The sequence below is a fragment of the Salmo salar genome, chromosome ssa05, assembly GCF_905237065.1.
Source record: "Salmo salar chromosome ssa05, Ssal_v3.1, whole genome shotgun sequence".
Taxonomy (NCBI): domain Eukaryota; kingdom Metazoa; phylum Chordata; class Actinopteri; order Salmoniformes; family Salmonidae; genus Salmo; species Salmo salar.
In genome coordinates, this window is record NC_059446.1 from 70,659,386 (window position 1) to 70,671,614 (window position 12,229).

Sequence of the window (12,229 nt, forward strand, 5' to 3'; positions counted from 1 at the left end):
TATACTTGTGAATCATCTGTCCATAGACCATTCTTCCAAAAGTCTTGATGATCATCCAGGTGCATCCAGATGCTTTTTTCTAAACTTGAGTCAAAGTTTTGAATGACATGGGTCCCGTTATTCGTGGCGAAATCCAAACACTGTATTACACAGTAAGAACCTCATACCAACAGTCTAGCAGCTTTTTTGTTACATTATATATGCAGCCTTCCCTGTAGTTCAGTTGGTAGAGCATGGTGTTTGCAACACCAGGGTTGTCGGTTCGATTCCCACGGGGGGCCAGCACGGGCCAGCACAGAAAAAAAAAATGTATGAAATTGTATGAAATGTATGCATTCACTACTGTAAGTCGCTCTGGATAAGAGTGTCTGCTAAAATGTAAAAATGCAGTGCCTTTGGAAAGTAATCAGACCCCTTGTCTTTTTCCACATTTTGTTACGCTACAACCTTATTCTAAAATGGATTAAATAAATATTTTCCCCCATCATAATGACAAAGCAAAAACATTTGACATTTGACATTTTCGCAAGTGCATTAAAAATGTTAAACATAAATAACTTATTTACATAAGTATTCAGACCCTTTGCTATGCGACTCGAAATCGAGCTCAGGTGCATTATGTTTCCATTGATCATCCTTGAGAGTCCAATCTGGGGGAAGGGTACCAAATCATTTCTGCAGCATTGAAGGTCCCAAGAACACAGTGGCCTCCATCATTCTTAAATGGAAGAAGTTTGGAACCACCAAGACTCTTGCTAGACCTGTCCTCCCAGCCAAACTGAGCAATCGGGGGAGAAGGGCCTTGGTCAGTGAGGTGACCAAGAACCTGATGGTCACTCTGAAAGAGCTCTAGAGTTCCTCTGTGGAGATTGGAGAACCTTCCAGAAGGACAACCATCTTTGCAGAACTCCGCTAATCAGGCCTTTATGGTAGAGTGGCCAGACGCAAGCCAATGCTTAACAAAAAGCATATGACAAGATTCTCTGGTCTGATGAAACCAAGATTAAACTCTTTGGCCTGAATGCCAAGCGTCACATCTGGAGGACACCTGGCACCATCCCTACGGTGAAGCATGGCGGTGCAGCGTCATGCTGTGGGGATGTTTTACAGCGGCAGGGACTGGGAGACTCGTCAGATTTGAGGCAAAGATGAACAGAGAAAAGTACAGAGAGATCCTTGATGAAAACCTACTCCAGAGCTCTCAGGACCTCAGTCTGGGACGAAGGTTCAGCTTCCAACAGGATAACGACCCTTAGCAGACAGCCAAGACAACGCAGGAGTGGCTTCGGGAAAAGGCTCTGAATGTCCTTGAGTGGCCCAACCAGAGCCCGGACTTGAACCTGATCCAACATTTTTGGAGAGATCTGAAAATAGCTGTGCAGCAATGCTCCCCATCCAACCTGACAGAGCTTGAGAGGATCTGTTGAGAAGTATGGGAGAAACTCCCTATTTACAGGTGTGCCAAGCTTGTAGCGAAATACCCAAGACGACTCAAGGCTGTCATCACTGCCAAAGATGCTTCAACAAAGAGTAAAGGGTCTCAATACTTATGTAAATGTTATATTTCATTTTCCCATTTTTAAGAAATTAGCAAAAATGTGTAAAAACCTGTTTTGGCTTTTTCATTATGGGGTACTGTGTGTCGATTGATGAGAGGGAAAAAAACGCTTTAATCAATTTTAGAATAAGGCTGTAACCTAACAAAATGTGAAAAAAGTCAAGGGGTCTGGGTACTTTCCGAATGCACTGTATGGAGGCTTAAATATCCTGACCTAGTGAGATATACATGTACATGGCGGATGCTCAATCAAGCTAGTCTTGACTACTTACTTATGTCACTCTCCCTAAAGATTAAAAAGTGTTGATGGGGGACAGAATGCGGTCGGACCATCAAATAATTGGCATATATATTACTCTTACAGAATTTCCACGTGGGTGAGGATATTGGACATTTTATCGAAGCCTATTGGATGATAACTTGTTTTTAACTAGGACAGAATAATTTATAGCTGACTTTTTCTGACATAACATAGGTACAGCTGTCACGTCCTGGCCCTAGTAAGATGTCGTTTTCTATAGTAGAGTAGGTCAGGGCGTGACAGGGGGTGTTTTGGGTGGTTTGTCTGTTTTCTATTTCTATGTTTTGTTCTAGTATTCTATTTCTATGTTGGAGGTTTTTTGGGATGATCTCCAATTAGAGGCAGCTGGTTCGCGTTGTCTCTAATTGGAGACCATATTTACGTTGTTTTTTTTTCTAGTGTGTTTGTGGCAGTTGTTTTCTGTTTAGTTGTGTTCTGTGTAGACTTCAGTACCTGACAGAACTGTTAGCTGTTCGTTTTCTCTTTGGTATTTTCTTTAGTATTCTGAGTTTAAATAAACGTCATTATGAGCACTCAACACGCTGCGCCTTGGTCCCCTCTATACGACAGCCGTTACAACAGCAGATCCCCTTATTGTATGGGACACTTTTAGGTCAAAAGATTCCAAATTAACAAAGGAAATGGAAGGACTAAAGGTACAAATAGATAGCAATGAAAACGGTACCATAAAGGCTCAGAATAAGTTGTAGGAAAAACAAAAAGAAATGGAGGAACTTAATCAAGAAAGATGAAATGTAATATATTCTAAAAAATAAAGCAAACTGGATGGAATATGTGGAAAAATGCACCAAATGTATTTTATCTTCAACATAGAAATGCTACCAAAAATGATTTACCGAAACTTGTTACAAATGACCGAGTCACCCATGATTCACCAAACAATATTTTGAAAGAGGAAGGAAAGTTTTCGTTTCAGTCTCCTCCATCTCCACTCACTGAAGCTAATTGTATGGATTTATTTCTATTAATAATGTACAATTAACAGCTGTACAGAAAGACTCATGTGAAGGCCAAATTACAGAGGGGGAACTTCTTGATGCAATTAAATCCTTTAAGTCCGGGAAAACTCCAGGGCTGGATGGCATACCAGTGGAGGTATATTAAACCTTTTTTTATATACTCAGAAGACCGTTATTACCATGTTTTATCCACTCCTATATTAATGCTAGATTATCAGACTCTCAACAATAAGGTCTAATTTCATTATTATAGAAACAAGATCCAAGAGGTAAACATAAAGATCCAGTACATTTACACAATTGGAGGCCTCTGACACATCAGTGTTGTGATGGAAAAATTCTAGCAAAATGCATAGCGCATAGAATTAAAAAGGTATTGTCGGATGTTATTTATCCTAATCAGACAGGTTTTTACATGGACGGTACATTGGAGATAATATAAGACAAGTACTGAAACAATAGAACATTGAAAAATCTGGGAAACCAGGCCTGGTATTCATATCTGACTTTGAAAAGGCTTTTGATAAAGTACTACTGGAGTTTATATGTAAATGCCTGGAATATTTCAATTTTGGAGAATCTCTTATAAAATGGGTTAAAGTTATGTGTAGTAACCCTAAGTGTAAAAGAGTAAATCCACAATTTGGATCCCTCCACAGCCTCATAGGGGATTTAGATACTTTTTCTAACCTCTCTGGATTACAACCAAATTATGGTAAGTGTACTTTATTACATACTGGATCAATAAATAATACAACTTTTACATTACCGTGTAGTTTACCAATAAAATTGTGTGACGGTGATGTGTACATACTCGTGTGGACATACTCGGTATACATATCCCGAAAGAAAGAAATTAACTCACTCCAATACTGTCACGTCCTGACCATAGAAAGCTGTTATTTTCTATGGTAGAGTAGGTCAGGGCGTGACAGGGGGGTTTGCTAGTTGAGTTTTTCTATGATGTTATGTTCTAGTTTTGTATTTCTATGTTGGGTTTTGTTCGGGATGATCTCCAATTAGAGGCAGCTGGTCATCACTGTCTCTAATTGGAGATCATACTTAAGTAGGTGTTTTTCCCACCTGGGTTTGTGGGAGATTGATTTGGATTACGTGTATGTTAACTCTTCGTCACGGTTTGTTGTTTTTGTTCAGTCAGTTTATTTTGTATGTATTGCATAGTTTCACAGTGAAAATAAAATGTGGAACAACACACACGCTGCACTTTGGTCCGCTCCTTCCTACGAAAACCGTGACAAATACATTTAAAAGAAAGTTAGCAAAAATAGATCTTGCTACTATGGAAAGGAAAATACCTGTCTATTTGTGGAAAAATTACTACTGCAAAAATGGAAGAGGCAAGTGGAAGGGGGAAAAATAACTTTGAAAGTTTCTTCAAGTGCAGTCGCAAAAACCATCAGCGCTATGATGAAACTGGCTCTCATGAGGACCGCCACAGGAAAGGAAGAGCCAGAGTTGCCTCTGCTGCAGAGGATAAGTTCATTAGAGTTACCAGCCTCAGTAACTGCAGCCCAAGTAAATGCTTCACAGAGTTCAAGTAACAGACATCTGAACATCAGCTGTTCAGAGGAGACTGCATGAAATCAGGCCTTCATGGTCGAATTGCTGCAAAGAACGCACAACTATGGGGACACCAATAGGAAGAAGAGACTTGCTTGGGCCAACAAACACCAGCAATGGACAATATACCATTGGAAATATGTCCTTTGGTCTGATGAGTCCAAATTTGAGATTTTTGGTTCCAACAGCTGTGTTTTTGTGAGACGCAGAGTAGGTGAACGGATAATCTCCGCATGTGTGGTTCCCACCGTGAAGCATGGAGGAGGAGGTGTGATGGTGTGCTTTCCTGGTGACACTGTCTGTAATTTATTTAGAATTCAAGTCACACCTAACCAGCATGACTAACACAGCATTCCGCAGCGATATGCCATCGAATCTGGTTTGCTCTTAGTGGGACTATCATTTGACCCAACACACTTCCAGGCTGTGTAAGGGTTATTTGATCAAGAAAGAAAGTGATGGAGTGCTGCATCAGATGACCTGGCCTCCACAATCACCCGACCTCAACCCAATTGAGATGCTATGGGATGAGTTGGACCGCAGAGTGAAGGAAAAGCAGCCAACAAGTGCTTAGCATATGTGGGAACTCCTTCAAGACTGTTGGAAAAGCATTCCAGCTGAAGCTGGTTGAGAGAATGGCAAGAGTGTTTAAAGCTGTCATCAAGTCAAAGGTGACTACTTTGAAGAATCTAAAATCTAAAATATATTTTGATTTGTTTAACACTTTTTTGGTTACGACATTATTCCATATGTGGTATTTCATAGTTTTGATGTCTTCACTATTATTCTACAATGTAGAACCCTATCCCTTCGCAAATAACCCTTTTGGAATCATTTTGTCTAAGAGTGTGTATGCCATCTTCATCAAAGCCTTTTGCTGTCCCTTTATCCTTTATTACGCTTGCTCATGGACTGCTTTGCACTCTTTAATATTGACTGAGATTTAATAGAGACATGTATCTGTCTGTCTCTCTGTTTACCATTTATTATACAAACCCACTAACCACAGGTCCTGCCTCCACACACATCACTCTAGTCACTGTTTACAGTATCTACACAGTCCAAATGTAAATAACTCTTCTAAGGTCAGATATAAATACTGTAACCATCCTGGTCAGGAGAGATGAACAGGGTTGCGATACAAGGAAGTTGGAAATTAGCCAAATGGTAAAATGTTTTTAAAAAACTTCCATCTAGGGGAAGCAAGGGGAAGATATCAGAACAGGGACGTTTGGAATAATGACATATTGTACAGGATACATGTGTACTGTAGTGAACTCATCTCTATTGTAATGCAAGGTCTCTTTCATGATCATGTGAAACGTCAATTGCAATGGAAATGCTGGGATGTGTTGTTCTATGAAAATTATGTTAAAGGCAATTATGATGCAACTATGATGGTGATACTATATGGAAAATTATCATCCTGAATATTAAGGCTATACTCACTTCATGTTACACACATAGACACTCAACCATGCAAATTGGCTGGGTTATTATTTATTTGGACATCACACATTATAGTTTTACTGTAATCCAGACATCATTCACAATCTCACTAAATCACATCCAATTTCATACACATCAACCTACTCAGATTTACTACACACATAATATCTTGACCCAATTTTCTAACATCTGTGGCATTGGCCCACAGGCAAACAGGCAAGTCAATGAAACAAATATTGCTAGAACCTGTTTCTTGAATTCTAAATATCAGACATTTGAAATCTCAAATTTTGACCGTCATAGTACCTCCTATGGCAGTAACTTTACAAGCACTAATTATGGTCAATTTAGATTGAGAATAGTATCTAGTTATGGTAAGGGATGAAGTAAGTATAGTCAGTTAAAATTGTAATGGTTTAGCAGATTATAAAAAAGAAGATCATTCTTTACATGGCTAAAAGAAAAGGAATATAACATATACTCACTCTTCATCTTTAGATGAAGTTGCATGGAAAAAGTAATGGAGTGGTGAAATAATTTTCTGTCATGGACAAAGGAACTCAAAAGGTGTGAATTTCGATCTGAATGTGCAAATAGTCAAGAATGACTCGCAAGGAAGGTTGATATTTTGAATATGAAAGTGGACAAAAAAGAGATTTGGCTCATTAATCTATATGGTCCAAATCAGGAAGATCCATGCTTCTTCAAAAATATTTATACCAATTTATTGAATTTACAGGCAACAAAAGATCAAATCATTATGGTGGGAGACTATAACACAGTGTTAAGTACCTCAATGGACCGTAAAGGAAATCACTCTACAAATTATCATCACTGTGCCCTTAAGGAAATTACAAATATGATGGACACATTAGAAATAGTGAATATATTTGGGGACTAAAAAACCCCGACATAGTGAGATATACATGGAGGAGACTTAATCAAGCTACAGTGAAGGAAAAAAGTATATGATCCCCTGCTGATTTTGTACGTTTGCCCACTGACAAAGAAATGATCAGTCTATAATTTTAATGGTAGGTTTATTTGAACAGTGAGAGAGAGAACAACAACAAAAAAATCCAGAAAAACGCATGTCAAAAATGTTATAAGATTATTTGCATTTTAATGAGGGAAATAAGTATTTGACCCCTCTGCAAAACATGACTTAGTAATTGGTGGCAAAACCCTTGTTGGCAATCACAGAGGTCAGATGTTTCTTGAAGTTGGCCACCAGGTTTGCACACATCTCAGGAGGGATTTTGTCCCACTCCTCTTTGCAGATCTTCTCCAAGTCATTAAGCTTTTGAGGTTGACGTTTGGCAACACGAACCTTCAGCTCCCTCCACAGATTTTCTATGGCATTAAGGTCTGGAGACTGGCTAGGCCACTCCAGGACCTTAATGTGCTTCTTCTTGAGCACATCCTTTGTTGCCTTGGCTGTGTGTTTTGGGTCATTGTCATGCTGGAATACCCATCCACGACCAATTTTCAATGCCCTGGCTGAGTGAAGGAGGTTCTCACCCAAGAATTGATGGTACATAGCCCCGTCCATCGTCCCTTTGATGCAGTGAAGTTGTCCTGTCCCCTTAGCAGAAAAACACCCCCAAAGCATAATGTTTCCACCTCCATGTTTGACGGTGGGGATGGTATTCTTGGGGTCATAAGCAGCATTCCTCCTCCTCCAAACACAGCAAGTTGAGTCGATGCCAAAGAGCTCCATTTTGGTCTCATCTGACCACAACACTTTCACCCAGTTGTCCTCTGAATCCTTCAGATGTTCATTGGCAAACTTCAGACAGGCATGGATATGTGCTTTCTTGAGCAGGGGGACTTTGCGGCCGCTGCAGGATTTCAGTCCTTCACGGCGTAGTGTGTTACCAATTGTTTTCTTGGTGACTATGGTCCCAGCTGCCTTGAGATCATTGACAATATCCTCCCGTGTAGTTCTGGGCTGATTCCTCACCGTTCTCATGATCATTGCAACTCCACGAGGTGAGATCTTGCATGGAGCCCCAGGCCGAGGGAGATTGACAGTTCTTTTGTGTTTCTTCCATTTGCGAATAATCGCACCAACTGTTGTCACCTTCTCACCAAGCTGCTTGGCGATGGTCTTGTAGCCCATTCCAGCCTTGTGTAGGTCTACAATCTTGTCCCTGACATCCTTGGAGAGCTCTTTGGTCTTAACCATGGTGGAGAGTTTGGAATCTGATTGATTTATTGCTTCTGTGGACAGGTGTCTTTTATACAGGTAACAAACTGAGATTAGGAGCACTCCCTTTAAGAGTGTGCATCTAATCTCAGCTCGTTAACTGTATACAAGACACCTGGGAGCCAGAAATCTTTCTGATTGAGAGGGGGTCAAATACTTATTACCCTCATTAAAATGCAAATCAATTTATAATATTTTTGACATGCGTTTTTCTGGATTTTCTGTTGTTAATCTGTCTCTCACTGTTCAAATAAACCTACCATTAAAATTATAGACTGATCATTTCTTTGTCAGTGGGCAAACGTACAAAATCAGCAGGGGATCAAATACTTTTTTCCCTCACTGTAGTTGTCTTGACTACTTTCTTGTCTCTTTTTCTCTTGCAATAAAGGTTAAAGAAGATTTAATAGGAGACAGAATGCGATCGAATCATCATCTAATTGGCCTTCACATAACTTTCATAGAATTTCCACGTGGATGGGGATATTGGAAATGTAATCAAAGTTTACTGGAGGACAATTTATTTTTAATTAAGAAAATAATGTATAACTTAATATTTCCAGTATAATATAGGTTCAGCTGTCACGCCCTGACCTTAAAGCTGTTTTATTTCTCTATTTGGTTAGGTCAGGGTGTGGGGTGGGCATTCTATGTCATCTATTTCTTTGTTTTGGCCGAGTATGGTTCCTAATCAGAGGCAGCTGTCTATCGTTATCTCTGATTGGGAATCATACATAGGCAGCCTTTTCCCACCTGTGTTTGTGGGTAGTTGTTTTCTGTTTTGTATTTCTGTACCTGACAGAACTGTGCGCTTTTCGTTTTGTTATATTTGTTCGAGTGGTTCATTGTTAATAAAATCATGAACACATTCCACGCTGCACTTTGGTCCACTCCTTCCAACAAAACCCGTTACATTAGCAAATACCCTTATTGTTTGGGATACCTTTGAATGTACCTTCAGAGGTCATTCAATTCAATATTCATCTATAATAAAAAAGCAGTTTCTGGCTAAAGAGACAAGACTAACAAGGGAAATACTTGAACCAATAGTACAGGTAGATAGCAATAAAAACGATACTATAGAGATACAAAATAAGTTAGAGGAAAAACAACAAGAACTGGAGGAACTTATTCAAGGACGATCTAATGTAGTCTATTACAAAAGTAAAGCAAACTGGATGGAATATGGAGTAAAATGCACCAAATTATTCCTGAATCACCAACACAGGAATGCTAACAAAAATAATTAGCAGAAACTCGTTACTGAAGACGTAGTCATCTATGATTCTCTAAATTATATTTTAAAAGAGGAAGCTAAATGTTTTAAGCAGATGTTCTCTTTAAAGTCTCATCCTCACCCACTGAATGACGATTACTGTAATTAAATCTTTCCAAATATATATATATTTTTTTAAATATCACAAATGTTCAGAAAGATCAGTGTGCAGGCCAAATTACAGAGGAATAACTTTTTGAGGCTATTAAATCCATTCAGTCTGGAAAAACCCCAGGGCTTGATGGCATACCGGTAGAGGTATATCAATCCTTTTTTTGATATACTCAATGCTCCATTGCAAGCTTGTTTTAACTACTCCTATAGAAAACTGGTAGTCTGTCATGTACTCAGCAGGAAGGTCTGATTTCACTATTATTAAAACAAGACCCAGATGGCAAATATAAAGATCCATTCAATCTAAAAAAAACTGGAGGCCTCTTACACATGCAAAAATACTAGCGAAATGCATAGCACTCAGAATTAAAAAGGTTTTACCAGGTATTGTTCATCCAGATCAGACAGGTTTTTTACATGGACGATATATTGGAGATAATATACGACAATTACTAGAAATCAAATAACATCATGAAACATCTAAGAAGCCAGGCCTAATATTTATAGTGGATTTTGAAAAGGCCTTTGATAAAGTAAGACTGGATTTTTTTTTTAAATGCCTGGACTTTTTCAATTTCGGTGATTCTCTTTTAAAATGGGTAAAAGTAATGTATAACAACCCCAGATGTAAAATAGTAAATAGCGGTTACTTCTCCGAGTTTTGAATTGTCAAGAGGAGTTAAACAAGGGTGTCCGCTGTCACCATATCTATTAATTATGGCCATCGAAAGCTAGCTATTAAAATTAGATCAAATAACAACATTAGAGGATTAGAAATCATAGGCTTAAAAACAAAGGTGTCCATGTATGCCGATGACTCAAGTTTTATATTATTAAGTCCGCAAGCTAGATCCCTGCAATGTCTCATTGAAGATCTAGGTAACTTTTCTGGACTCTGGACTAAAACCTAATTATGATAAGTGTACAATATTACATATTGTATCTTTAAAAAATACAACATTTACATTAACCTGCAGTTTACCTATAAAATGGGCTGACGGTCAAGTAGACGTACTTGATATTCAAACCACAAAATATATAAATGAGCTCTCCACAATGAATTTCAATAGAAAACTTGTAAAAATAGACAAGATCCTGCAACCATGGAGATGTAAATACCTGTTTATTTATGGAAAAATTGCCCTGATTAACTCCTTAGTCATATCTCAGTTTACTCACTTACTTATGGTGCTGCCTACTCCTGATGATTCATTTTTCAAATCACATGAGCAAAACATATTTTGCTTTATCTGGGACAGTAAACCAGACAAAATAAAACGTGCCTAACCATATAAGGAATATGAATTGGGTGGGTTGAGACAATTAAATATAAAAGCACTAAACCTCTCTCTAAAAGCTTCACTTGTTCAAAAGTTTTACTTGAACCCAAAATGGTTCTCAAGTAGATTACTAAGAAAAGCTCATCCATTGTTAAAAAATTACCTTTTTGCCTTTGTGCAGATTGCCATGTCTCATTTTCGATTAATGAAAATGATACTTTGAAAAATGTATCGCTCCTCTTCAAACAAGCATTGCAGAGCTGGCTACAATTTCTATTACATCCCCATGAAAAGATAGAACAAATATTATGGCTGAACTCAAATGTGCTGGTTGATAAGATAACTGTATTTATGGGAAAGATGTTAGTAAAGAGAATTTTGTTTATAAAATATATTGTAAATGGGAATGGTAGAGTTACGTCTTTCATGGAGTTCTCAGAATTGTATGGGAAGGTCTTCTCAATCCAAGAGTACAACCAATTGATTACAGCATTACCCCAAAGATGGAGAAGGCAGGTGGCAGCGGTAGGAGGTAGGGAACTGGTCTGTCTGCACAATATAAAGCATCAAAACTGGTGGAGGAATAAAAATAAACTCAGCAAAAATAGAAACGTCCTCTCACTGTCAACAGTGTTGATTTTCAGCAAACTTAACATGTGTAAATATTTGTATGAACTTAACAAGATTCACCAACTGAGACATAAACTGAACAAGTTTCACAGGCATGTGACTAACATAAATGGAATAATGTGTCCCTGAACAAAGGGGGGTCAAAATCAAAAGTAACAGTCAGTATCTGGTGTGGCCACCTGCTGCATTAAGTACTGCAGTGCATCTCCTCCTCATGGACTGTACCAGATTTGCCAGTTCTTGCTGTGAGATGTTACCCCACTCTTCCACCAAGGCACCTGCAAGTTCCCGGATATTTCTGGGGGGAATGGCCCTAGCCCTCACCCTCCGATCCAACAGGTCCCAGACGTGTTCAATGGGATTGAGATCCGGGCTCTTCACTGGCCATGACAGAACATTGACATTCCTGTTTTGCGGGAAATTACGCACAGAACGAGCAGTATGGCTGGTGGCATTGTCATGCTGGAGGGTCATGTCAGGGTGAGCCTGCTGGAAGAGTACCACACGAGGGAGGAGGATGTCTTCCCCAGACCATGACGGACCCTCCACCTCCAAATCAAACCCGCTCCAGAGTACAGGCCTCGGTGTAACACTCATTCCTTTGACGATAAACGCGAATCCGACCATCACCCCTGGTGAGACAAAATCGAGACTCATCAGAGAAGAGCACGTTTTGCCAGTCCTGTCCAGCGACGGTGGGTTTCTGCCCATAGGCGACGTTGTTGTCGATAATGTCTGGTGAGGACATGCCTTACAACAGGCCTACAAGCCCTCATTCCAGACTCTCTCAGCCTATTGTGGACAGTCTGAGCACTGATGGAGGGATTGTGCCTTCCTGGTGTAACTCGGGC

The 12,229-nt window shown here is 39.3% G+C and overlaps 1 protein-coding gene across 1 annotated transcript in view; it reads right to left on the reverse strand.

The window, feature by feature from the left end:
• LOC106605563 (hemicentin-2) overlaps positions 1 to 12,229 on the reverse strand; it is a 262,034-nt gene that overhangs the window by 214,147 nt on the left and 35,658 nt on the right. The window lies entirely within an intron of this gene.